This window comes from Aedes albopictus, chromosome 3, assembly GCF_035046485.1.
Source record: "Aedes albopictus strain Foshan chromosome 3, AalbF5, whole genome shotgun sequence".
NCBI classification, from domain to species: domain Eukaryota; kingdom Metazoa; phylum Arthropoda; class Insecta; order Diptera; family Culicidae; genus Aedes; species Aedes albopictus.
In genome coordinates this window covers 320,260,933-320,286,489 of record NC_085138.1, presented here as the reverse complement: position 1 = coordinate 320,286,489, position 25,557 = coordinate 320,260,933, and the positions used below count along the sequence as shown (strand labels likewise).

At 41.9% G+C, this 25,557-nt stretch overlaps 1 protein-coding gene across 15 annotated transcripts in view; it reads left to right on the top strand.

Moving 5' to 3' along the window:
- Positions 1-25,557, top strand: part of LOC115262740 (EH domain-binding protein 1) — a 92,340-nt gene that overhangs the window by 36,192 nt on the left and 30,591 nt on the right. The window lies entirely within an intron of this gene.

The following is a 25,557-nucleotide window of genomic DNA, read 5'->3' as shown; positions in this document are numbered from 1 at the left end:
CATAATTTGGAAGTTAAATGCATTTAATTTACTCGGTGGAATTGGGTGCAAAAAAAGTTTTTTCCTCACAATGGAGTTTAAAAGACATTAGGTATGTAATTTTTCTGACAAAATAAAATGACGTGTTGTATGGTTTAATTTGATCTTAAGCTGTACGTGAAATCATAAAATTAAGTAAAATTTTTTCTGTATTTTCATGAATTATCCCGGCTAGGCGACATATTTTTCTGATAAAACTCTGTATTCCTGATGATTTCTCCAATAGGGCTAACCCTCCTGAGGTAGTCATAACTTAGCTCATGATAGAACTAGTGGTTTTATCACAGCATTTGTTTGGTTTATGTTACGGCCACGAAATCTTTTGTTGGTTTTATGCATTGCCTCATAGTTTTGTGTATTTGTTTACAAAAAAAATCTCGCCGACAACAACCGCAAATGCAAGTTTTATTGAAATGGTATATAATGAGTGATAAAACCAATTCATGTCTACTTGCAAGTCTTTAATTGAAGATGTTTATAGCAGAAGTTATATGATAGTTTTATGGAACGCCAAAGGTTCAAAGTAAAAATGCTCGTATAAAACCAGGATAAAACATGAATAAACCTTCAAGGCATGCTGATTGTTACTTGGGATATCTAGTTTACGAGTTGAGCGCAAGTGAAGGAATCGCCGTAAGTGCTAATGGGAACCAAAGGAGTATCCGTCGTGCATTTATCACAAGTCAAAAACAAATTATAATTCAGCTTGCATAGACCTAATCTTTGCATTATTTGAATTTTCTCAAATTTAACAATAATTGTTAAATTTTAAGTAACGCAAGAGTGGGTAGAGGAGGTCTCTGCGTTACACTCATCATTCGTTACTTGAATTCGTTAGTACACAGGACAGGGGACGCTAGGATAAGTTGACTTACAGCCTTACAGATTAGATTCATTACAATTAGAAAATTATGGACTGATTAGATAAAGATAAAACTGTTGATTATAGGAGTTTATATTTGTATTTCTTATTTTTATGGGTTTTGTAAATTTATAAAAGTTGACAAATAATCATTATCATTTTTATTTTTGACAAAAATCAGTTGACTGAACTTTTTGTTTTTATATCTTAGACGGTATTATTTCACTGATCAAAAAAAGCAGGAATTTAGTTAGGACTTAGGACGGTTGACATTGTAAAGGGTTACGATGGATATAATATTACTTTGGACTGAGATGATCACAGATATGCAGAAGACGACTAGCGAAATTAGAAACACAATTTGATACATTATTGACTATATTTTGACAAATAGGGTTTGACAAATTTTTTTACAATATCGAATGGAAGCTCAAAAAGTGTTATCTAACACTAATATGAGAGTTATTTGGGGATGATGCTGGTGCTGTCAATGACTAACATCGGTTATTGACACTATTGGTAATCAGCTTGAAATAATTTTCAGAATGTATTATAAAATAACTGAGGATATTATCTGATTATTGTTTGGGGAAGCTGTCAGAAAAACTAGTTGCCCATATCGGCTAAAAACGCTAGTTCTGGTAGCTGTCTTCGAATAATTTTCAGAAATATCAAAGAAATCTTTACAAATTAGCTACGACACATTTTTTTTCTTTCTACTCTTTGTATATTTCTTAAGAATAGTACTCTGAAGGCGTTAACATAGACATAGACACCCTTTTTATCTCTGAATGTTGTCCAGTGACCTCGGAGATTTTCGATTATTGAAATATTGTTCAATTATCAAATCATCTTTGGAGCTTCCATTCGATCATAACACTAGTGCGATGGGAAAAGTTAAAAACAGTATTTTTAAAAACTACTACGACCCAATGCTAATTACTACACACTTTGCTCAAGTTGACGACATCGTCTAGTCCATCGTGAGTATTGGTCCTAGTAGGGGGAAAGTTGGGAAAGGGTCCAGGCTTTGCTATCAGCTGTCCTGCAGCTCCACCTGGTCACTCTTCAAAAAAAAAAAAAAAAAAAAAAAACAAGTAGTTATCCATCAGATAGTAGTGTTCTGTGCTTTATTGTTCCTGAAAAGTAAATTTGTCGGCCGTGTAAATTCCTTTTTTCACAAAATTGAAACATGTTCAGAGCTGCTTCGCGAATCAATCACGAGTGCGACCAGCTTAGTTAGCTCGTGAGTGAAGGAAGTGCGAATATATTCTGGCTTCTGTTGTTCACGAGTAGGATAGCTTTGCGTTTGTGTCTGCTCAGCTGCATTCCTCACTGTTTTCCATCACTGAGTGGCATACGTGGGACCGCGCATAACTTGCGAACGGAAGGTCCGATTTTGATCGTCTTAGTTTTGTTCTGTAAGTTTTCACCCAAGGAAGGTTTATGAGGCAAAAACATGGAAATATTGAGAGTTTTCGAAAAACGATCTTCCATACATTTTGTGACCGGGGACTTGGTCTTGGATAGAAACTTGAAACGTCAAAAAACGCAGTAGGCAAGACAAAGTTTGCCGGGTACAGCTAGTGTTATTTATTTTGTGTAATTAAAGTCTAATCTTTCCTAAGCATGTTACGTAATATTTGAACAGCTTCATCAACGCTGATATTCTAAAGGGCTAGAATGATGCATTGAGCTTGTAGTGATCCCCTGAAGATGGGATGTTAATCATTATCTCGCGATCGCGTGTTTTCGTACCTTATGGAAAGGGTACATTACATAAACGAATCATTTTAAAAACACATCCGATATGTTCCAATATTTAATGATTTGCTATCCATGTCCGTGGAACCATTCTGAATAGCCATTGAGTAAATACACTGGATTGTTATATATTTTCATCTTGCGAATCGACCAGCCATATAGAAACTGAATCCAGTGTATCACCACAGCCTCTCAAACTACTGTACTGAATAACAACTACTAATCATATCCTTTCCTTTCCTTCTTTTCTTTTCCCTTCCTTTTACATGAGCAAAATAACTACTCCGAGTATTTCTATCACCACGCCCGAAGGCAAAACACCATTTATAAACAGCGGAATCGAATGAAGAGGAATCGTGAGTAAAAATCATAAAAACTCCTAAGGTAAGAACATAACGATTCTGTTTCCAACGTGTGATTAACCATCAAATAGATTCACTGGTCACGTGTAAGACGGATTTTTGACGCCGGAACGTCGCGACTTGACTAAATTCGACAGAATTGGTTCACTACTTGACTAGGTTGACATCGTGACAGGTTCTATACGTTGACGTTTTCAATGTAGTTGGCATTATAAAAATAAGACAAGTTTGCTTACAGTTAAAGCTTTTATAATAACATTCAAATTGACTACTATTAGAAGATTATGAAGAAAATCATTATTTTAAAATGAGTTAATTTCTCACCAAAGTTGATGAATGATCTGTAATTAGTTTTAATTGCTAATACAATAACCAACTAACCGATCTTGCCTTACGACCTTACTTAGACGATATTATGACAATAAAAGCAAAAGAGCAGGAGTTATCTTGCTTTAAACAATAGTGTGATCAGAATTAAAACTTAATCTTGTTCTTTTGTCAGGATCTAGAAACATGGAAAACTGTAGTAATTTGAATGTAATATAAACTATGTTATGATACGGTGAACATAAGGATAATTCAGACTTCATAGAGATACAAGAGATGAACACAGAGAAGCAAAAGACGACTAGCGACGACATAAGATACATTAACTGTATATGAACATAAGGCGTTCGACTGATAAGTTTTCCGTCCACAACATCGAATGGAAGCTCAAAAAGAGAGTTATTTGAAGATGATTCCAGTGCTGTAGATGACCAACATCGGTTCATCATAACAAAATTGGTATTTAACTTGAAATAACTTTCAGAATGCACAATGTAACTTGGGATATTTTTTGATTATTGTTTGGAGATGATGTCAGAAAAACTAGTTGCCCATACCGGCTAAAACGCTAGTTCTGATAATTGTCACTGAGTAGTCTTCAAAAGTATCAAAATATTACATTTTTAGAGCTTCCACAAAATACGGGTGGAATGGGAACAGTAAGCGACACTGTATTTTTTGATAACTACTACGACCCAAGAATAGATGTTTTAACATTGTTTTCATATCGACGTTTGCTTCAGACAGCTTGTTCTAGAAGCCTTTAGTTCTTATTGTCGACGTTTTATCCCTAAGCCAGTTGTCATGAAGAAAACCTAATAGAATAGGACACACAACTTCCCTAAAAGAACAAAATTTTAGCTCAAAATACTACAAAATCAAATAATATATCTCAACCGAAGAAAAGCAAATATGAAGTGTTTTTTTTTTTTTTTTTTCCTTCTAAACCATAGGGGGATAAATCTGCTCATCAGACACCCTAACAGGAAGGTTAGGGTAGTGTGGGGATGAGGCCGTCTTCTACAATGCCGGTAGAAGCCAGGACTACTCTCTCCTCGACCCACTAAAACACATTCCTATGGTCGCCAAACCCTACGTCTCTCCGGAACCACCAAGAAGGTATTGCTTCAGAGAGGGGCTAGTGCATATCGCACCCTCAAGGTTAGCTGCCGTAGCCTAGCAGCAACGAACATCGATGACTCGCACTGGAGAGTCCATCACGATAGCATGCTGGCGCTTAGCCAGTTTCCCGAGTGGTCCTCGCCACTCCCTTTGTCCTCGGAAGGCGGGCAGGGTCAGCCCCGCCCGCGCCCTACTGCTGAGCGGACATCAAGAACTGATGCCCACGTGCAACCCGATCTGACCTGCCCGCAAAGGAAGGGTATCACTACCCTTCAGGCCCTATCAGATGCACCCGTAGGTTGCAGACAGTAGGATCTCACCTACCCCGACCCTTGCCGGGGACCCCTTTCCAACCGCGGGCTCAGATCCAACCCAGTAGACCGACGCCACGACAGCACCGCTACCGGGACTTCCTCTCCGCGGCCACTTAATCGCTGTAAGGGTCGATCTCGACCGCAGGGCACCGGTATGACCTACGAAGCCGACTTCGAACCCCTGGACCACCTCTTGTACTGCATCTGGACTAGCCATTCTCCGAGTCCACGCGCCACCTCCTCTGTAGCTCCCAGACGATATGGGTGATTGCCGTTGAAACGGCATTCCAGCTAATCTCATCCCTACACATTCTCTGGACCAAGTTGTCCGGAGTTGTGTCCTCCCCGCATGTGGCAAGCATGCGGTCACGCATTGTGCGAAAACGCGGGCACACGAACAACACGTGTTCCGCCGTTTCCTCTAAACCATTGCACACTGGGCATTCGGGAGAATCCGCATGCCCGAAACGGTGTAGTTACTGTCGGAAGCAACCATGACCTGTAAGGACCTGTGTCAGGTGGAATGAAACTTCCCCATGGCGCCTATTAATCCAACTATCTACCCTCGGTATCAACCTATGGGTCCACCTTCCTTTGGTGGAACTGTCCCACGCGCGCTGCCATTTGACCATAGAGGCCATCCTGACAGTTTTGCGTATGCCTCTTGTGCCGCGCATTTCGAAGCACTCCATGTCCTCACTGATAATATGAAGTGTGTCAATGACCTAATGTAAATAGGCTTTACATAGAATAGCAGCAGGTGCTGACCGACCATGTTGCAGAAACGTGAGGAAGGAAGAACGGTTGTAGAGAAGCAAATAATCCAATACATAGTGTGAAGTGCGAAATAACTATCGAACTGGGGGCTTCAACTGCTCAATAATGGTTTTCTTCACTCTTTGGTAGAAATATGACGACTCGTACATATGTGGTATATCTTCAAGTGTACCTATACCCTAGACTATACCTATGTACTGTGTGTGATGATACTGATGGAGCTTCAGCGAATCGAATAGGTCAGGCAATATTGTTTACACCTCACTTCACACACCAAGCCGCACTCGTTAGACGTTAGAGAGAGAGTGTTGTTTTTGCTCGTAGTCAAGGTATAACGCGATAATTCTCTCGCTTTGCTAATCGGCTTCCTTCCTTCCATTAGGCCGAGTCTCTGGCGAACCTGGCGATCTTCATTGTTTTGGAGAGATTTCCGGAGAACTGTTTGTACCAGCCAGTATTGATGATTATCGCTCAAAGTTCAAGGTCGCCATGTGAACGATGATCGTTGCGATTTGTTGTGATTAAAGCCTGTATCCGCAATAATCGGGACACAGATGTACGGCTGTAGCTCTGCAATGAATCAGTAAAATTGGCCAAATAATTGACTGAGAACTCTTTGGTGTATGTTTATTATTTTTGCCAAATTTCATCAAAATCGATGCATTACTTTTAACTGTAGATGAAAAACAAACAGACGTGGTTTTAAGCATTTTGTACAATCATGACCAATTTTCATTCGCATAATAGATGGTTCTTTTAATCTACAGTTTAAAGTTCTATGATGATAATTATGAAATTTCGTTAGCAGTTATGATACTTATAGATACACTTTCTTGCAAAATTTTATCAACTTTGATCAATTGGTTTGAAAGCTACTGCTGTTGATAGGTGTGAGTGTTAGGGAAATTTTTTCGTGTTTTTCATGTGCGATGTTTGCATATTCATAACTTTTGAATTTCTCTGCTAATTTTCATGAAATTTTGACAGAAGGTAGTTGATTATGTGTATATTTTGCCTGCAAAATTTTAAAATTATTGGTTTAGTCCTTTCAATAGTATAATCAAAACAATGAAGGGTGCTGACTAATTGCTTTCGGAGGGGCTAAAATCACGTTCAGTCCCTAAACATGTTTCGACTATAAAATTGCTGATAATGCATCGATTTTTTTGAAATTTTGCCTATGCAACAAATGTAGAATGAGAGGTTTGTATTCAAAATTTCTGCCATTTCCATTGCAAAATTCAAAAGTTACAGCGCTAGCAAGCAAAACTAGGGGCTGTACAAAATTCATTGGCGCACATTCCACTCTTTCATTGCTACAACAAAAAGTACTACTCCGATTCACATGAAATTTTGTAGGTGAAATGAACACATCTTAAGATGTTATTGAGCTATTTTAATGTATATATTGCAGAGTTATAGCTGAATTTCTGTGTCCCGATTATTGCGGATACAGGCTTTATGACTCATACTTGTTGTATCATCGCTCCTATAGCATGTTTGAGTGCATTGTTTGTGCATTTGGTTTTGTTATAACATATGTTATTATTTATTCTGTTTGTTGTTATTATAATATAAAAGTTCAATTTATTTATTTTTACAATATCTTCCTTTGAATTTTGTTGATATTCTTTATTCAGTCATTCAATTTGTATGATTGAACTAATCATTTTTTTGTATTCATTCTATGTCCAAAAACCTAGTTCAGTAATAAACATCGGAACTGAAATGCGATCCGCAAACGTCGCAATGAACGATGGAAATGCGTCTTTTTCTTCGACGAGCGTGTTCTATAACATATACGTCTTGATCTCCGCTAATGAACCGGCGAAGGAAGCCGATAGAGCCCCATCAATTCGAATCGTTGGCATCGGTGATGTTGGCTTCAGTTCAGTTGATGAAATTGTTTTGCTGCTCCTCGGCTGGCCCAGCCCACCATCAGGCCAACCAACCAGCAGCCGTCTGATTCTGATGCCGGTCCTCGGATTGTTGCGTGCTTCTCGGTCGCACATATGCGCCGTCGATTTATTTGCCGTTTGCTTCACGGCTCATTCCAATTGCCGGCGGAGACCGACGTGCTGCACATCATGGTTTGATTTTGATTTTTTTTGCTTTTCCTTCCGAGTTCTGATTTTGAACGGTTCGGTATGTGAAGAATGAAGCCGGTTCACTGTGGGAAAGAAATAAAATATTTGCGATAAAAAAATATTTGCCATGAAAATGTACCTACATTTTATAATGCAAATTTTGATAGAAAAGTAGTGTTCAATTATTTTTAATGTTGCATAATCTACGGCATAATCTGCTCTCAGTTTAGTTTTATAAGCACTTTCATTTGCTTAGCCAGTTTGTTTATTTGCTCACTATCCTAAACACATACAAGACAGGGAAGGATGGAGATAGGGATCATTCGCCGTCCCTTTCATCCCGCTCTTTCTCGTGTTTGTTTAGGAGAGTATTTCATTTCAGTCCAAGCACCCATAGTGGAGCAGAGGGCCGAATAAAAGGATCTTCGTTCTCCATCCTGGGCGATTGCCCGTCATCGCCTTGATCTGTGGCCAGGTGTAATTTCTGTCGATTTCCTTTATTTCTTTTTTGAGGCTGCGCCGCCATGAGCTTTTGGGTCTGCCTCTACTGTGATGTCTTGCTGGGTTTCCTTGGGGAGGTTTATTTATTACGTCCATCATTTTTCAGGATTTCTAGACCCCCCCTCCCCCCTCTGTCACGCTATTTTCCTATACCTAATACACGTACTGTCACACTTTTGTAGACCTCCCCCCTCCCCCAAATCTTGGACATAATTTTTGAACGACCCCCTTGCAGATTTCGTTCCCGCCCCTCAGAGGCGTCTCGTGACCCGTAAAGCTGACTGTGCACTTGATAAGTTTTCACATGGGACTGTAGTATGAATGGAAAACAGCAGGAACCTGAACTCCGCTAGACAAGCGAATCTATTGACGATTTCGTCGAGAAAACTGCCTTGTTGTTTCAATTGATAAAACGAAGATAGGTTATTATTCTTTTGAGATGGAAAAGCTCCTTCCAACGGCATTTGTAGACGTAAGTGTTATTATCAGAGAAATAAGCAGATACGTTTCTGAGAAGACGTCTTCCAAATTGTTCTTAGTAAGCACCTTAGCTATCTCTGCGACTTTTTTCGTGTAAAACATTCTCAGCTCATTGGTCAGCTGGGCTTTATCGAAATTTGGGAAGCGAGAATAGACATTGCCCACCAATTGTTAAGGGATTTTTTTCGGAATAACTTTTGAACTTCGAAGAATCCACTTAGAAGTGGATAACTGACACTGAAGAAGTGAAACACCCATTGCACAATTATGGGTCACTCTGTAACAATTACTAGTCAGTCTGTTCTCTATGCTATTCAAATAGAATTTAAATCAAATTGACCCATGTGAGTAACCCATGATTATGCTATGACTGTAGTCGAAACATGCGTATCTGTTTAAGGGCTCCAAGGGTAAGCATTAGAGGGCGGAATTACACGTACAAATCGGAGTACACTCAATCGAAGAGGGTATTCTACTTAGATGATTCGAGATGCGGCACAAGCTTTTCCTCAATCGACCGCCTTCGTTTGCGGGAGTAGATTGTCTACGATATCGCGCTCCATTTTCCTTTGAATGTTGCTAGAAAATGAAACCGTACGAGACGTGCAACTAGTAGTGAATGAAAATGCCACCCATTCAGGTCCACCCAAAGACATGCACGCATGCCAAAAGAGTGGATGGGCGGCCTCCGTTGAATGGTACAAGTTCTCTCGCTTTGCTCTTTCGCCTCGCTCTCTTGCTGAAGTATAGGAAGCATACACACGGAACTACAAATCAACCCAAATTTAAGTTGTTTTGACGCAATCCCGGTCTTCCGTGGAATTACTCAGATTTGCGTCAAACAGCGATAGTGGTGAGTGAGTAGTTCTCGTTTGAGAGCGGCAAAAAAAATAACGCAGTGGTAAGTTATTTTCACCCAACGGAGGCCTCAATTGACGCAAATTTGGGTTAACTCAAGAAAACCCAAATTTGACTTCTTCCACGGAAGAGCAGTGGATGCGTCGGTGCTTCTCTCTTTGTTTTCGACAACATTGCGGTGGGGCGAGGGAGAAAACAACCCAACTCTGAGTTAAAACTAAAAGCAGTTTAGCCAAATTTGAGTTTTTGAAACTTATTCTTTGGGTTATAATATTTTTCCGTGCAGTAGCTCAAATGCGACGTTGCCAAACTTAGCAGCTTCTCCGCGAGCGCAAACAATCTTTCCTTTCCTCCGCCACCGATGAGGCCCACGTTCATTGGAAGAAGTGCACAAAAATTTTACTAATACATTGCCAAAGCAGCACAGAACAGTCGAACACAAGTAAGCACAGTTCTTGCATGCATATACAGCGCTCCCGTGTACTTCTGGAAGTGAACTGAGGCGAGAGATTTTTGGCTATGGTGTCACATGGATGTTTCGCATGCTTCGGCGTAGAGCACTCTGTCAGCGGCAGGGTGGTGGCGTAGTGAGATTAAGTTGGAAAATTTACTTGAATCCTATTGGATACGCACTAGTATTTCTTAGTGGTTTGTTCACTTGAAGTTTTGAACATCAAAAGGATCGAATGAGTAGTTTATATCGTAAATGTTGACATTATAGTGATTTATTTTAGTTTTTATCACCTGTGTAGTGAACGCAGTGGACCTATGGACGAGACGCCACTGCCGCCCCTGCATAGAGTGTGACCGACCCACCTCCACTTTCGCTCCAGAATTTCTGCCGCGGTCGGTCTTTGATACCTTCGACGTTGGAGATTCACGTAGGAGGTCCAATTGTAAGGCCATCATGCACGAATTATATACTGCAGGCATCTATTGATGAAGACCTGCTGGAGTACAGTGTTCTCAACTGATACACACCAGGCTTCACTGGCGTTCAGTAACGCAGATTATTTTATTTTGACTAAAATATTAACGCGTACTGAAACGGCAAAAACTAGCAATAGCCAATATCTCACAGAAAAAGTATTTAAAAACATTCAAAGTCTTTAACAACAGAGATGTTCCTTCTTTTTATCATCTGCACAAAAAACTATTGAAAAACATCCATAGAATTTCCAGTTATTCAACAAAAACCTGAATGATGATGATTAACCTGGGCTTGTTAGGGGAATATCTGTAAATAAAAAGAAAATCGCGTTAAGTACTGTTCCTTTGAATTCCACTAAGAATTTGCATCCTTTGACAGATACGTATTTCGACCTCAACTGTAAGGTCGTCTTCAGTGTCTTGTACTTGACTCGACTGAATTTTTATTGCTTCACCCATACAAAGTGTTAGGCGATTTTGAACAAGTTTATTGCTAATTTCTAATTTTTAATTGAGCGATAATATAGCTGCCGCAGATTTTGGTGCGTCGACTGATCTGATTGCCTTTCCATACATTTCATAAACTCTCAGAAGCAGTTCTCGACTTCTTAATCCGGGCACCTATGTCGATCTTGGTGCCGGCCTTCTGATACCTGATACCGTGATTTCGGGTGAAATTGATCAGTGGGGTGAAATTGATCGACGTGAGGGCAATTTCTATTTGTCAAAAATAAAGGTTTGAACTTAAAATACTTTGTAGAAAATGACCATCATCTGGCTCAAGGGTTATTGAATGATGAGCTTACATGTTTTACAGCTAATTAGTCACATATTTCTGTATTAAATTTAATATTTTCTGAAATTGAGTGTTCGGCAAATTTTAAAGACCCTTTCAAACTTTTGTTACCGTAGCTGTATCGTACATGAAATAAATATTCGAACGAATGTTTATAGCTGCCACTTGTTCGCTAAATCCAATTTCGTCATCAAAAGTTCTATAAATAATGATATTTATACATAAAATTGTACTTTTGCTAAAGTAATAACTTATTTAGTATGAAAATTGCATACTTTTAGGCGTTTTCTTTAGGTTTATCAAACTTTAAACTTAAATAATTAGGAATTTACCATACTTGTATAAGTTTTAAAAAGCATTTCGCATTCTGGGGTGGTTAATTCAGCTGGAAAATTTATTTTCAGCACTTACAAAGATATTTCACTGACTGATCAATTTCACCCCGAAACTAAAATTTCTGATTTTTTATTTTAAATGATATTTATTGCAATAAAATGATTTACAGTAAAAATTTTAACCTCGTTGACTGATGAAATTCGTTGCCGTACTTGTTTTAAAGCATTAAGTTTGACCATATCGAAAACTATTCAAAAATTAGAAGCCAAAAACTGTGAAAAGTGATCAATTTCACCCGAAATCACGGTACCGTAAAACTGGAAGAGTTGACCGTGTTTACATCCAACGATTTGGTCTTGTTGACGTTGATAGTAAGACATGCCGCCAGTGCTGAAAATGTCATTTCAAATTTTAGCTCATTTTAGAATCTCAACCTGAGAATATGGTATATGGAAAACTTGTGCGGCTAGAAGAAAGTCACGGAAAAAATCGATCTTTTTCGAATATTTAAGATAAATGTCACGGACTACCTTCGAAAAATGCCAATGATATTCATGGTGAATATCAATTTGCATTTTTCGAAGGTAATCCGTGACATTTGCCTTAAATTTTCAAAAAAAGAGCGGGTTTTTCGTGACTTTCTTGTAGAACTGGTCCAGCTGCACAAGTTTTTCATATACCATATTTTTAGGTTGAGCTTCTAAAATAAGCTGGATGTGTTTGAATTTACATATGTCGAAATGACAATTTCAGCACTGCCTGCCGTTGAGGAGCGATCGGCAAGATCATCGAACCTGTTCTGTATATCAGAGCACCATTGAGCTAAGAGAACAATGTCATCAGCCGGTTCAAAGTCAGTTAGATCTCGTCATTTACGATTATGAACAGTAGCGATGATAGTATACATCCTTACCTTACTCCAGCGATGACGGGTCGGATAGGGTCGGAAAAGTTGGTCAGTACTCTGCACGAAAATGCCTCGTATTGTGCTTCATACATACATTTATTCGTTGAACACCACATTTAAGACAAGAAATAATCAACAATTGTACGCCACAATACTCGGTTTGTGGCTGCCGCTCTCCATCCGCGGTCGCGCCCAATGCTCGCCAGGTCACGCTCCATCTGGTCCGCCCATCGTACTCTCTGCGCTCCACGCCTTTGTGCCAACCGGATCAGTTGCAAACACCAGCTTTGCAGGGTTGTTGTCCGGCATTCTTGCAACATGCCCTGCCCACCGTATCCTTTCGGTTTTAGCCACCTTCTGGATGCTGGGTTCGCCGTTAAGTGCAGTGAGCTCACAGTTCATTCTTCTCCGCCACACACCGTTCTACTGCACACCGCCGAAGAGCGTCCTTAGCACGCGTCGCTCGAAAACTCCGAGTGCTTGCAGGTCCTCCTCGAGCATGGTCTATGTCTCATGCCCGTAGAGGACCACCGGTCTTATTAGCGTTTTGTACATGGTGCATTTGGTGCGTGGGTGAATCTTTCTCGACCGCAGTTTCTTCTGGAGCCCGTAGTAGGTCCGAAATCCTCCGAATTTCACGACTCACGTTGTTGTCAGCCGTCAGTAAGGATCCGAGGTAGACGAATTCCTCCACCACATCGAAAGTATCCCTGTCTATCGTAACATTACTATCCAGACGGATACAGGCGTGTTCAGTTCAGCCTACCAGCATGTACTTTGTTTTTGAGGCATTCACCACCAGTCCGACCTTTGCTGCTTCTCGTTTCAGGCGGGTGTACAACAGCTCTGCCACCGTTCCAAATGTTCTGGCAATAATGTCCATGTCGTCCGCAAAGCACACAAATTGACCGGATTTTGTGAAAATCGTTCCCCGGAAGTCGAGCCCAGCTCGTCGCATCACACCTTCCAGAGTGATGTTGAAGAGTAGGCATGGGAGTCCATCACCTTGTCGCAATCCCCGGCGAGATTCGAATGAACTGGATAGTTCACCCGAAACCCTTACGCAGTTTGACACACCGTCCATCGTTGCTTTAATCAGTCTAGTCAGCTTTTCAGGAAAGCCGTTTTCGTCCATGATTCTTCATAGCTCTGCGCAGTCGATACTGTCGTATGCCGCTTTGTAGTCGATGAACAGGTGATGCGTTGGGACCTGGTATTCACAGCATTTGTGGAGGATTTGCCGTACGGTAAAGATCTGGTCCGTTGTCGACCGGCCGTCGATGAAGCAGGCTTGATAATTTTCCACGAACTCATTTGTTTTAGGTGACTGACGACGGAAGATGGTCTGGAATAGCACTTTGTAGGCAGCATTCAAAATAGTGATCGCCCTGAAGTCCTCACATTCCAAATGGTCGCCTTTCTTGTGAATGGGGCAGATTACTCCTTCCTTCCACTTCTTCGGTAGCTGTTCGGTTTCCCAGATCCTGACTATCAGCCGATGCAGACAGGTGGCCAACTTTTCTGGGCCCATCTTGATGAGTTCAGCTGCGATACTATCCTTACCAGCTGCTTTGTTGGTTTTGAGCTGGTGAATGGCATCTTTAACTTCCCCCAGCGTGGGAGTTGGTTCATTTCCGTCCTCCGCTGCACTGGCGTCGTCGTTTCCTCCGTTGCCGTGGTCTCCCGTGCCTACGTTTTCCACGCCATTCAGGTGCTGATCGAAGTGCTGCTTCCACCTTTCGATCACCTCACGTTCGTCCGTCAAGAGGCCTCCGTCTTTATCCCTGCATATTTCGGCTCGCGGCACGAAGACGTTGCGGGATGCATTGAGCTTCTGATAGAACTTCCGTGTATCTTGGGAACGGCACAGAACTTCTATTTCTTCACACTCCGCTTTTTCCAGGCGGCGCTCTTTGTCCCGAAAGAGGCGGGTCTGCTGTTTCCGCTTCTGTTTGTAATGTTCCACTTTCTGTCGAGTCCCTTGCTGCAGCATTACCGCCCTCGCTGCGTTCCTCTCCTCCAAAATCGTTCTGCACTCTTCGTCGAACCATTCATTCCGTCGACTCCGTTCCACGTACCCGATGGTGCTCTCGGCTGCGTCGTTGATGGCTGCTTTCACTGTACTCCAGCAGTTCTCTAGAGGGGCCTCATCGAGCTCGCCTTCGTCTGGCAACGCGGCCTCGAGATTCTGCGCGTATGCTGACATCCGGTTGTTTCAGTCGCTCTAGGTTGTACCGTGGCGGTCGTCGGTACCGTACATTGTTGATGACAGAGAGTTTTGGGCGCAGTTTGAGCATCACCAGATAGTGGTCGGAGTCGATGTTGGCGCCACGATAGGTCCTGACGTCGATAATGTCGGAGAAGTGCCGTCCATCAATCAGAACGTGGTCGATTAGAGATTCCGTCTGCTGTGGTGATCTCCAGGTGTAACGATAAGGGAGGCTGTGTTGGAAAAAGGTGCTACGTATGGCCATATTTTTGGCGGCGGCGAAATCAATATGTCGTAGGCCGTTTTCGTTCGTCTGCTGGTGGGCGCTGAGCTTACCAATCGTCGGTCTGAATTTTTCCTCCTGGCCTACCTAAGCGTTCAAATCTCCTATGATGATCTTGACGTCGTGGCTTGGGCAGCGATCGTACTCGCGTTCGAGCTGCGCGTAAAATGCGTCCTTGTCATCATCAGTACTTCCGGAGTGTGGGCTGTGCACGTTTATTATGCTGAAGCTGAAGTTGAAGAATCGGCCCTTGATCCTCAACCTGAACATTCTTCCGTTGATCGGCCACCAACCGATCACGCGCATCTGCATGTCGCCTATCACTATAAAAGCTGTTCTCAGCTCACGTAGCCGCATGTAGCCGCAACTCTGGTAGATGGTATGATTACCTCTAAACGTTCGCACTATAGATTCTGTCCAACACACCTCCTGCAGCGCTACAATTCCGAACCCGCGGTACTTCAGTAGATCGGCGAGTATGCGGGTGCTCCCAATGAAGTTGAGAGATCGGCAGTTCCACATACCGAGTTTCCAATCGCAAGTCCTTTTTGTTCGCTGGGGTCGTTTCCGTTGGTCTCGGTTCGTATTATTCTGTTGCTGATTTTCCGTTACAATAGTTTTTTACGGCTGGCTCGTAGAGCTTGACACCAACTCTCTACTTTCCGGAGGACCATAGTGCATAGTTGAGCCAACCCACCGGGGTTGGTTACCCGATCTTCCCTAAGATTGCTCATAGTTTCCGGCCGGTACCACGAGGAGGTAGGGATGAGAGTTGCTGGGCAGAGGCTAGTGGATGACAATGGGATCTGAATTGTCATTGACTGAAAACAGCACGAATTTGAATGATTCTGCACTGAATATTCAAAACAAACAAATTCAGTTTTGCTCTCCCTTTTCACACTGTCAGTCAATTCGTAGTCATTGAAGCCGATCGAGAAACATCTTCATAATTACCTACGTTTATGGCTATTTTTTCCTTCCAAAAACACTCCACAAAAATCAAATGAGAAGAGATCTGTGTAAAGCACCGTTAAATGTAATCGAAACGTTAATATTTTATCAGCAATTTAACACTTTGTAAGATGTTTACAAGTATTCATTGCCTTTCATTCAGTTAACAAACGAGTGTCGAGCAGCTGAATATGCAGGCAAGTGAATGAAAATTGCCGCACGGTGAACTTCAACTCGTATGCTCGAAAATTTTGCGCCCTGGCCGTACCCAATTAGGTCAACGATTTTTTTCAGGGACACCATTGCGCTTGAGGGATTCCCACATGTTTTCGTGATTGAGACGGTCGAAAGCTTTCTCGTAACCAATGAATACAAGGTAGAAATTCTTGAAATTCATTGATTTGCTCCAAGATGATACGGAGCATGACAATATGGTCCACACAGGATCGTCCGACACGGAATCTTGCTTGCTGCCTTTGGAGAGTTGCGTCAATCTTCTCCTGTATCTGGTTAAGGATCGCTTTGCATCGGACTTTGAGAACGACGCACAGCAACATGATGCCCCGCCAGTTATCGCATACAGTCTGGTCACCCTTTTCGGGCATCTTTACTAAGACGCCTTGCATCCAGTCAGCCGGAAAAGTCATATGTTGTAGAATAATTGATACAACAGTTTTGCAGATAACACTAGTTTACAGCATTTTTGAACTCGGTAAGCTGATGATCATTTTTGCTGTAGAATCATGCCCTGAGTTCGAAAACCCTGGCCAAGATCACAGGGTTTGACGGTATTAAAGTGAAGGATGTTAATTGTAATTCTTGTAATGAAAATATCACCTTTAACACTTTAATGCGCCTCCAACGGTTCATTGCGAACCGGCTGCTACAGATGCAGTATGGCTGATTTATCAGAAATGCTCGATATACAGGAGGAACCTGTTGGGGCCTAGTAGTTTCTATACCCAGAAAACAGTTCCGGTCGATTGAGTCTGGAAGGGTTTCGAGAGTTGTTATGAATCATAATGAAAATATTTGTGTTTTGTGACGAGTCTCGGAATCTTTTTTGAGTCGGCAGACTTTGAACTGTTGCATGGGCTTCCCACTATTTGGTTAATTCTAACAAATACACTAGAAAATTCAATTCAAATATGAAATAATTAGTAGTATCTCGTGTATTCAATTTGCTAATACATAGGTCTCAACATTTGATGTGTTTTCGTGATTAAATTTTCTCTTTAATTATTTTTATATCCAATAGTTTTGTGAGTAAACCCTAATATGTTTCATGCCTAATGCTTAATGATGTTTTCTTGTAATATCAATTCAAAATAACTAAAAAAACTAATAGTGGGAAGTGCAGCATTTAATAGTGCATGCTTATAGATTCGAAGCTAACGTGTGATCAAGACGAAATCGACAAAAACTGACAACTTCGACTTTGACTAACGTAGACTATTTATGACAAATTTAGATATTTTTACATTTTTCGACTGAGTGTATGGAAGGTTTTCTTTAATTTGGACCTATTTGGACCGTTCTGATAGTGCTAGGGATGTGGACGAAATACAACTTTCAAAGATAAAAAAAAAACAGTACTAAATTAAGGATCTTCAAAAATGGACATAACAAACACATCGACCATCTAACAGATCATAGGCACACCAAAGATTACTGAACTATATGGCAGACCATAAATTTGAACAATAACATTCTTTAAACCTAGACATGACAAAAAAAAAACAAATACAAAATCGACCATATGACAATAAACCGAAACTTTCACACCTTCTACCGTAACCTTCTGAGTCAGAACGCAACAGTGTCTTACTGGACGACATGTTCCGTGCACGGCTGGTGAACTGCTTCTGAAGGATTACGTTCTCTATCCTATCCAAAGGCCTAGTGAACTGTCGTTGTCCGCGCGCAAACGCGAAACGATTGTGCGCACAGTGATGGGAGAGGTTTCTACGTCCCTCGGCGTGCCGCTAGGAAAATATATTTCTTCATATATTTTGGGAAATTATGCTAAAATTTAAGGAGATCATCCCAAAAACTCGCCAATATCTTGAATTTCATCAATCTGACGCAAAACCTGCATTCAGATAATCGAATGGTATTGTATTCAGCATTTAATTTATGGAAAAAAGATTTGAAAATTGAAATTGGTTGATCAAAACGATAAGATATTTGAATTTTTGTAAATTCCATATTTTAACAAATTGCAAAACTCGTTATTGAGCTAAAACTCAAAAACTGCTCTAGTTAAAATTTTTTGAAGCGCGGTTTCGAAATCAATGCTAAATTGTACTTCAAAAATTTTGGTCGTTGACAGAAGTTCACGACTTTCGTTTTATCTTGTAAACTAGTGTAATACGGGGTCAACTTTGAGCATCTCGGCTGATATGCGATCGACCCCCGGGGCTCTGTTTGATTTCATGCTACAGATGGCTGTTTCTATCTCCTGCACTGATGGAGCTTCGGTGTTGACATGGGTAATTCGTCGAACATTTGGCGGATGGCGGATGTTGATGTTGTTGGTTTCCAAACTGCTCGATCCAGCGTTTCAACTGGTCAGCCGGGTCGGTCAATAACTGTCCCGATGTGCCTTTCAGGGGCATCGTAGCATTCGTCTTAGTCCCACTAAGGCACTAAGGTGACGTGAGACGTCGTAGAGGAGACGAATGTCGCCGGTATTTGTGGCTTCTTCGGCTTCGTCGGCTAAGGAGTCCGCCCACGCTCTTTTGTACCGCCTACATGAGTGCTACACTTCCTTCTCGAAAACCAAATAGCGCTGGCGGGCTACGGCTTTGGCTTCTCGTGTTTTTGCTCGCTCTATCGCGGGTTTGGCGTACCTTCGCTTCTCTATCTTCCTCCAGATATCATCTGTGATCCACTGCTTTCTTCGTGTGCGTAGCTCACCCAAATTATTCTCGCCGGTGGCGATAAAGGCGTTCTTGTTGGCGCTTCATTAATCTTCTACGCTTCCACGTTCTGGAATATCCGCAGCACGGTTCTCTAGCTCATCGATGAAGGACCTTTTCACCGCAGCGTCTTCCAGTCGGCATGTGTTGAACCGGCGCCCGATTTTCTCCTCCTGTCGATGGATATTGCAGCCGAATCTCGCCGTTTAGGAGATGATGGTCGGATGCAATGTCGGCGCTATGTTTTCCGCACATCAAGAAGGCTCCGTCTCCATTTCCGGCTGATGCAGATGTGGTCGATTTGATTTTCCGTGACGCCATCACGGTTAACCCATGCCACTTTGTGCACTGATCTATAAGGAAAGAGCGATCCCCCAATCACCATGTCATTGTTGCCACAAAATTCTGCAAACAGCTCTCCGTTTTCGCTCATTTCCCCGAGACCATGGCGTCCCGTGACGTGCTCATAGTCCGAGTTGTCGGAACCAACCTTCGCGTTGAAGTCGCCCATGAGGATCTTGATATCACCTATCGGAGTCTTGTACACGACAGCATTCAGTTGACTGTAAAAGTTCTCTTTGTCTTGTAATTTAGCAGCATCGGTTGGCGCGTAGCATTGGATCATAGTAAGGTTTCGAACCCGTGTTCTGAATCTGGCCACAATTATCCTCTCACTAATAGGTTCCCACTTCATGAGCGCAGCGTGGACGTGAGCGCTGAGCAGGAAACCAACTCAACGGTAGCGAGGAGCGTGTTCACCTCGTAGGCCAAAGTATAGCAGAATTTGACCCGTCGCCAATCTGTGCTCTCCAAAGTTCGGCCAACGAATTCTGCTCAATCCTAGGATCTCAAGCTTCATAAGGCATGCCTCATTGGCTAGTTGAGCCAGTTTGCCCTGCTGGGCTAGGGTTAATACATTCCAAGTTCCAATTCTTGTCCGTTGTTTCGCGCCAAAAGTCGTTGCCGTTTAATCAGTTCGTAATTTTTCATTTTCGGTATCTGTAACGGTTTTTGGGTTTCGGGAACAGTAGTTTGTTGCTCTATCCCCCGTGGTGGGGCTGCCACCTTAGGTATTGCTTTCGTTGGAGGAGCGTTTCATACTCATCCGCTGGATGCTAGAACAGACGCTGTTTGAGCCGCATCTCCTTGGTGAACAGACGTTCGGCTCGTACCTACTGAATCTAGCTGAAGTCAGAAGGACAATAGTATTCAGACTGCACTACCAGCTAAGCACACAACTCTTAGCTGGCGGTCTTTGTCATCGCTCGACCCGTAGAAGCATGAGGTAGGAACTTGTGAGGACCAGAGCTATGCTGGACGCTCTCCTTATCGACTCACCGTTTTGCAGCCCCGCTTCACAAATCTCTAGAAATAGAATTTCAAATCTAGAGTCCTCAATAGAAATAAGAAGTATATTTGTACTTTTTGTCACAAAATACTCCCATTCGGCCCACAGTTCCGCACCGAGAGAGCCTTTCCGCGCGCTCGGCCTGATTGAGTAATCGGTGGAAATTAATACTGCAATGAGGGGCTTCATGATTCGTCATTTTTTCACCGCAAATCCGTAGGAACGTGTCCGGACTCCGGCAGCCAACCAAAGCACTGACTGCTGTCGGGGCCGTCAATTTTCGCGAATTATTATGTTCGATGAACTTGGGCTGAAGTTTTCTCCGCTCGACTCTGCACGTGTTACAACAACAGCCGTCGACAGTGATTTTTTGGCGAGCGAAAACGGAACGGGCTTTGGTGGGTTGGGTTGGGTGGCGGTTTCTGTTTGTACTGTGGAATTGAGGTGGAGTGACCTCGACCGTCGTCGTCGACGTCCGAGTGATCAAGGGTGCTTTCCATGACGAAGTTTGCACGGTTGTTGATTGCGCGGAAACCTTGAATTGGACAGTTGTAACGACACACGTGGGTTGGAAAACATGCGAATTTTAACAATGTGCCACGAGCTGATCGAATCGATTAAAGGTGGTATAGGTGTGAACGGAAATTTTCATCAGAAACTGAATCTAATTTAATTTTGGCAGAAATGACGATTCATGGCAGAATCTTCTTTATGGTGCAGCATCGTTATTGGGTTAGAGACTGCTACACAGTTTGTTCTTCTATGAACACTTCCTTGCCAATTAGTCGTTTGTATTCGTATATCGTCTAGCAGGTACGAAGATACTCTATGCCCATGAAAGTCAAGGAAATTTTGATTACGAAAGTTTCTTGGATCGACCGGAAATCAAACTCAGGCACCCTTGGCATGGGGTCCGGATTATAACGTCCTTCAGAAATTCGATACGAAATTCTGCGAGATTCCTCAAAGAATTCTGCACTTATTTTCTCCAGATATTACAAGATTACCCCGTATTGAAATTACTTATGGAGCTCTTTATGAAATTCTTCCAAGAGTTTATTCGGGGTTTCTTCAGAAGTATCTCAGGGATCTTCCAGGAGTTTCTTTTGAGATTTCTAAAAATGTTGCCTCTGGCATTTCTTTAGAAGTTCTTTCCGGTAGTCCTCTAGTAATTTTACGGTATTCCTTCAGAGATTTATTCTAGCATTTAGCTAGGACCTCCTACCGGGATTCATTTAAAAGCTCTGGGAATGCTACAGGGATTCCAGAATTCCTTGTTTTTTGTTTTCAATAACGTTTATTTTAACTTAAAGCAATTGAAGATTTCTTAAATAGTTCTTTTTGAGATTCGTCTAGGAGTCCCCTCTTAGGTACCTCTTGATTTTTTTCGGGAATATAATCCCAGAAGTAGATATTGAAGAAAAAATGAAGAATTTTTGACAAAACAATTCCATTAGGTATTCCTTCTGGGATTTCTAAAAGAGTTTCTTTTAAGGATGCGCCTTATGCGATTTCTCCAGCAGCTCTTTCTGAGATTTCAACAGATGGTTTCTTGAGGAGCGTTTTCTGAGATTTCTCCAGAAGTTCTTTCTATGTCTCCTCCCGGTCCCTCACGGGACGGCATTCCTGGAGGAATCCCGGGAAGAATTCCTGGATGAATCTCGGAACCAACTATTGGAGGAATCTCTGAAGGTATTCCTGGAGGAACATGGAGAGAGAGAAATTCCTGGAAGTACATCAGAAGTAATATCTGTAGGAATCTCTGAAGTTCGTGGAGGAATCCTGGTAGGAGTTTCTTGAGTAATCCTGGATCTATCGGCTGAATCTCAGAGGGAATTCTTGGCGCAAATTCGGAAGGAATCTCTGGAGAAATCCCTAAAGATGATCCTGGAGAAATCCTCTCTAGAAATCTAACAAGAAAGTCATTTAAAATCCCAGAAAAATATACCTGAGTAATATCAGAAAGAACTTCTACAGGATTCCCAGTAAGAAATCCTTGAGGGCTCTTGAAATAAATTCCTGGAGAAATTCTGGAACTACTGGAGAAATCCCAGAAGTAATTCCTGGAGAAATCGCGGAAAGAATTTCAAGAGTAATCCCGAAGGAGTTCCTGGTGGGACCCTGGAAATAACTCCTGGAGGAATCCCAGATAAAATTTCTTTAGGAACCTCAGAAAAAACTTCTGGAAGAATCCCAGAGAAAATTCTAAAGGAATCTTAAATAAAGCTCTCGAAAAATCCTATAAAGAGCTTCCTCAGGAATCCTGGAGAGATTTCTGAAAAGACCGTGAAATAATTTCTGGAGGAATCCAGGAACAATGCTTGGGGAATCCCGAAAGGAATTTCTTGAGAAATCATGGAAAGAAATCCTAGAGGAATCCTAGAGAAAGCAGCTCCTGGGGAAACCCCACCAGCATTTAATAAATTAGCACATTTCTCAACGCACACTAACCCATATTTTGAATTTGACTTGTGATTCAACCACACTATGTAGCTCATCTTGATTCAGTAGAATTACTCCAACCACGTATCCAACCACAATCTTTCTAAGATCCCAAAATAATTCCCGAAAGTTCACTAGATGTTTGCACAGATCCCAAGAAATGTTTTACTTCGAATCTCATAATTCAGGTTTAGAATTCTTGCCATTCTTGCTAGGGCACTGCATGAAATTCTCTTCTTCTCTTTAATTTTTACAGAAATTTTGTAAACAACAAGGCCAAGAAACGTCAAAATCCAATACAAAATCAAAGCAATGCAATGCCCTATAGGAGATTCAGGCTCGTTTCAAGGAGTTTCAAGGAACGTTCCTTATCCTTGGAGTTTCAGTTTCAGAAGCGTTTCAAGGGGTTCCGAGAGCGTTTCACGAGCGTATCAAAGGATTTTAGGGAGTTGCAATGATGCTTCACTTCAGAATGTTTAGAAATGTTTCGGTAGCGTTTTGCGGGTTTAAGGGACACCCCTTAAGTTCATGGCGTAGAACTCTATCACACTTACTGACACGAGTGAGAAGAGGCTCCCATTGCCGGATGTGTAAGTTATGCGTGACCGGTCAATAGCGAAATGATATGTTGTTGATGTTTACATCTGGATAATGAAAACAATGTAAAGATTCGGCATATCCCAAGATTGAGTTCAAAAAGAGTAAAGTAGATTATTATTTGCAAGCAAATTTTTTTTTAGAATTCCTTGGGGATTTCATGGCATTTCAAAAGCTCCATTGAAATTGCAGAATTGAAATTGGTTTAAGGGTGATTTCAGAAGGTTTCGGGAGCGTTTTAGGTGGGTTTCAATGGGGGTTTCGGAAGGATTTCAGGGTGCTTTAAGTGGTATCAGGGCACGTATTTCATGAGTGAGAGTTTCTGGGCCTGGTGTCCATTCAAACCAACTTCAATCTCTGGAACCGTCCCTGACACCCCCTAAACGTTCTTGATATTCTCTAAATCTTCCTGAAATATTCAAGACGGTTAACGGAATTTGAATGGGGGTTTTAAGTTGTTTCACCACAAGTTTTTTTTTGTCTGTATTAATGAGATTTTCAACCTTAGGCTAGTTCATCTCGGGACCCACGTTTCACTTACCTTCCGAAGGAAGAACCCACATTTTGTGAGTATATCGGGAGTGGGATTCGATCCCAGGTCCTCGGCGTGATAGTCAAGTGTTCTAACCACCACACCATGTCCGCTCCGTTTCAGCACAAGTATTTCGTGAGAATTTCTAGGGATGGACCCCATTCAAACCCACTGCAACCTCAGAAATTCCTTGGAATTCCCCTGTAAGCGTCCATTATTCTTCTTCGTTTTCTTGGCGGAGCGTTCGCATCGGGACAAAGCCTGCTTCTCAGCTTAGTGTTCTATTAGCTCATACACAGTTATTAACTTAGAACTTCCTCTGCCATTTTGCGTGTGTATATCATCGTATGGCAGGCACGAAGATACGCATTTACGAAAAACTCCTGAACCGACCGGGAATCAAACTTGTCACCCTCTGCATGGTTATGCTGAACACTCACGCCTCTACATCAGTAGCTATATAGGCCCTCCTGCAACCGTCGCTGAAACAACATAAACCCTCCTGAAAGTTGTCTAAATAAAACCTCTAAAAACCTCTGCAACGCCTATAAAAACCTCTAAAACCTCTCGAAACCCACTGACATGCTCATCATGATACCCCTTGAAAAGCTCTGAAACATTCCCAAAATTTCTGAAAACCCCCAGAAACACTTATTGAAACTCCCATGAAACCCCATGAAACGCACCTGAAAATATCTGATAGTCCCATAGAATTGAATTCCCTGAAACCTCCCAGGATCGTCCTGGATCTATGCTGTCTATAATCTGTAAGCCCACCACTGTAATTAGGTCGTTTTGGATAATTCCATTTATAACAGTTCTAAAAATTTAGAACGCCAAAAATAGACCAAATTCGACTTGCTTCCATCGGTGCCTGTTTTAAATTTTTATTGTCGGAGATGTAGGAGGTTCCCATCCGGGATTCGTCCAAAAGATCCACCTGGCTCTACCAGAGGAGAGATTTATTCGGCAACTGCACCTGGGATCCCATCAGAAGTTCGACCTGAGATTTTTGTATAAGCTTCATCTGGAATTTATTCACAGGTTCCATCTGGTGCTTTTTCAAGAGGTCCTGCTGCGATCTCCTCCATGAGTTTCATCTCGGATTTATTCAGAAATTCCACCTGGTGTTCCTCTAGGAAATTCAACTTGTATTCCTGCATAAGTTTCACCTGGAATTCATTCAGGAGTTGCACCTGGGATGCCTCCCTAAGTTTCACCTGAGATTCTTCCAGGGGTTCCATCTGAGATTTCTCCAAAAGTTTCTCCAAGGATTTATTTAGGAGTTTTAACTGAAGTTTTTTTTTTATTTTTTTTATCTGTATTAACGAAATTTTTAGCCCTAGGCTAGTTCATCTCGGGACCCACGCTTTACTTCCCTTCCGAAGGAAGAACTCACATTTTGCGAGTTTGTCGGGAGTGGGATTCGATCCCAGGTCCTCGGCGTGATAGTCAAGTGTTCTAACCATCACACCAGGTCCGCTCCACACATTAACTGAAGTTTGTTTAGAAGTTCCACCTACAATTTCTCATGGAGTTTCACCTGGGATTCTTCCAAGAATGCAACCTAAGATTACTCTAGAGGTTCCACTCGGAATTTCCCCAGAAGTTCCACCCGAGATTCATGTGAAATTTATTCAGGGGTTCTTTCCAGGAGTTCCACTTGGGAACTCTTTAGCTTTCCTACCTGAGAATTATCCCGGAGTTGCACCTGGGTGTTTTCCAGAAATTTTACCTTCGATTTATTCAGGATGTCTACCTATGATTCCGAAAGTTTACATAACATGTGATTCTTTCAAGAGTACCGCCTGA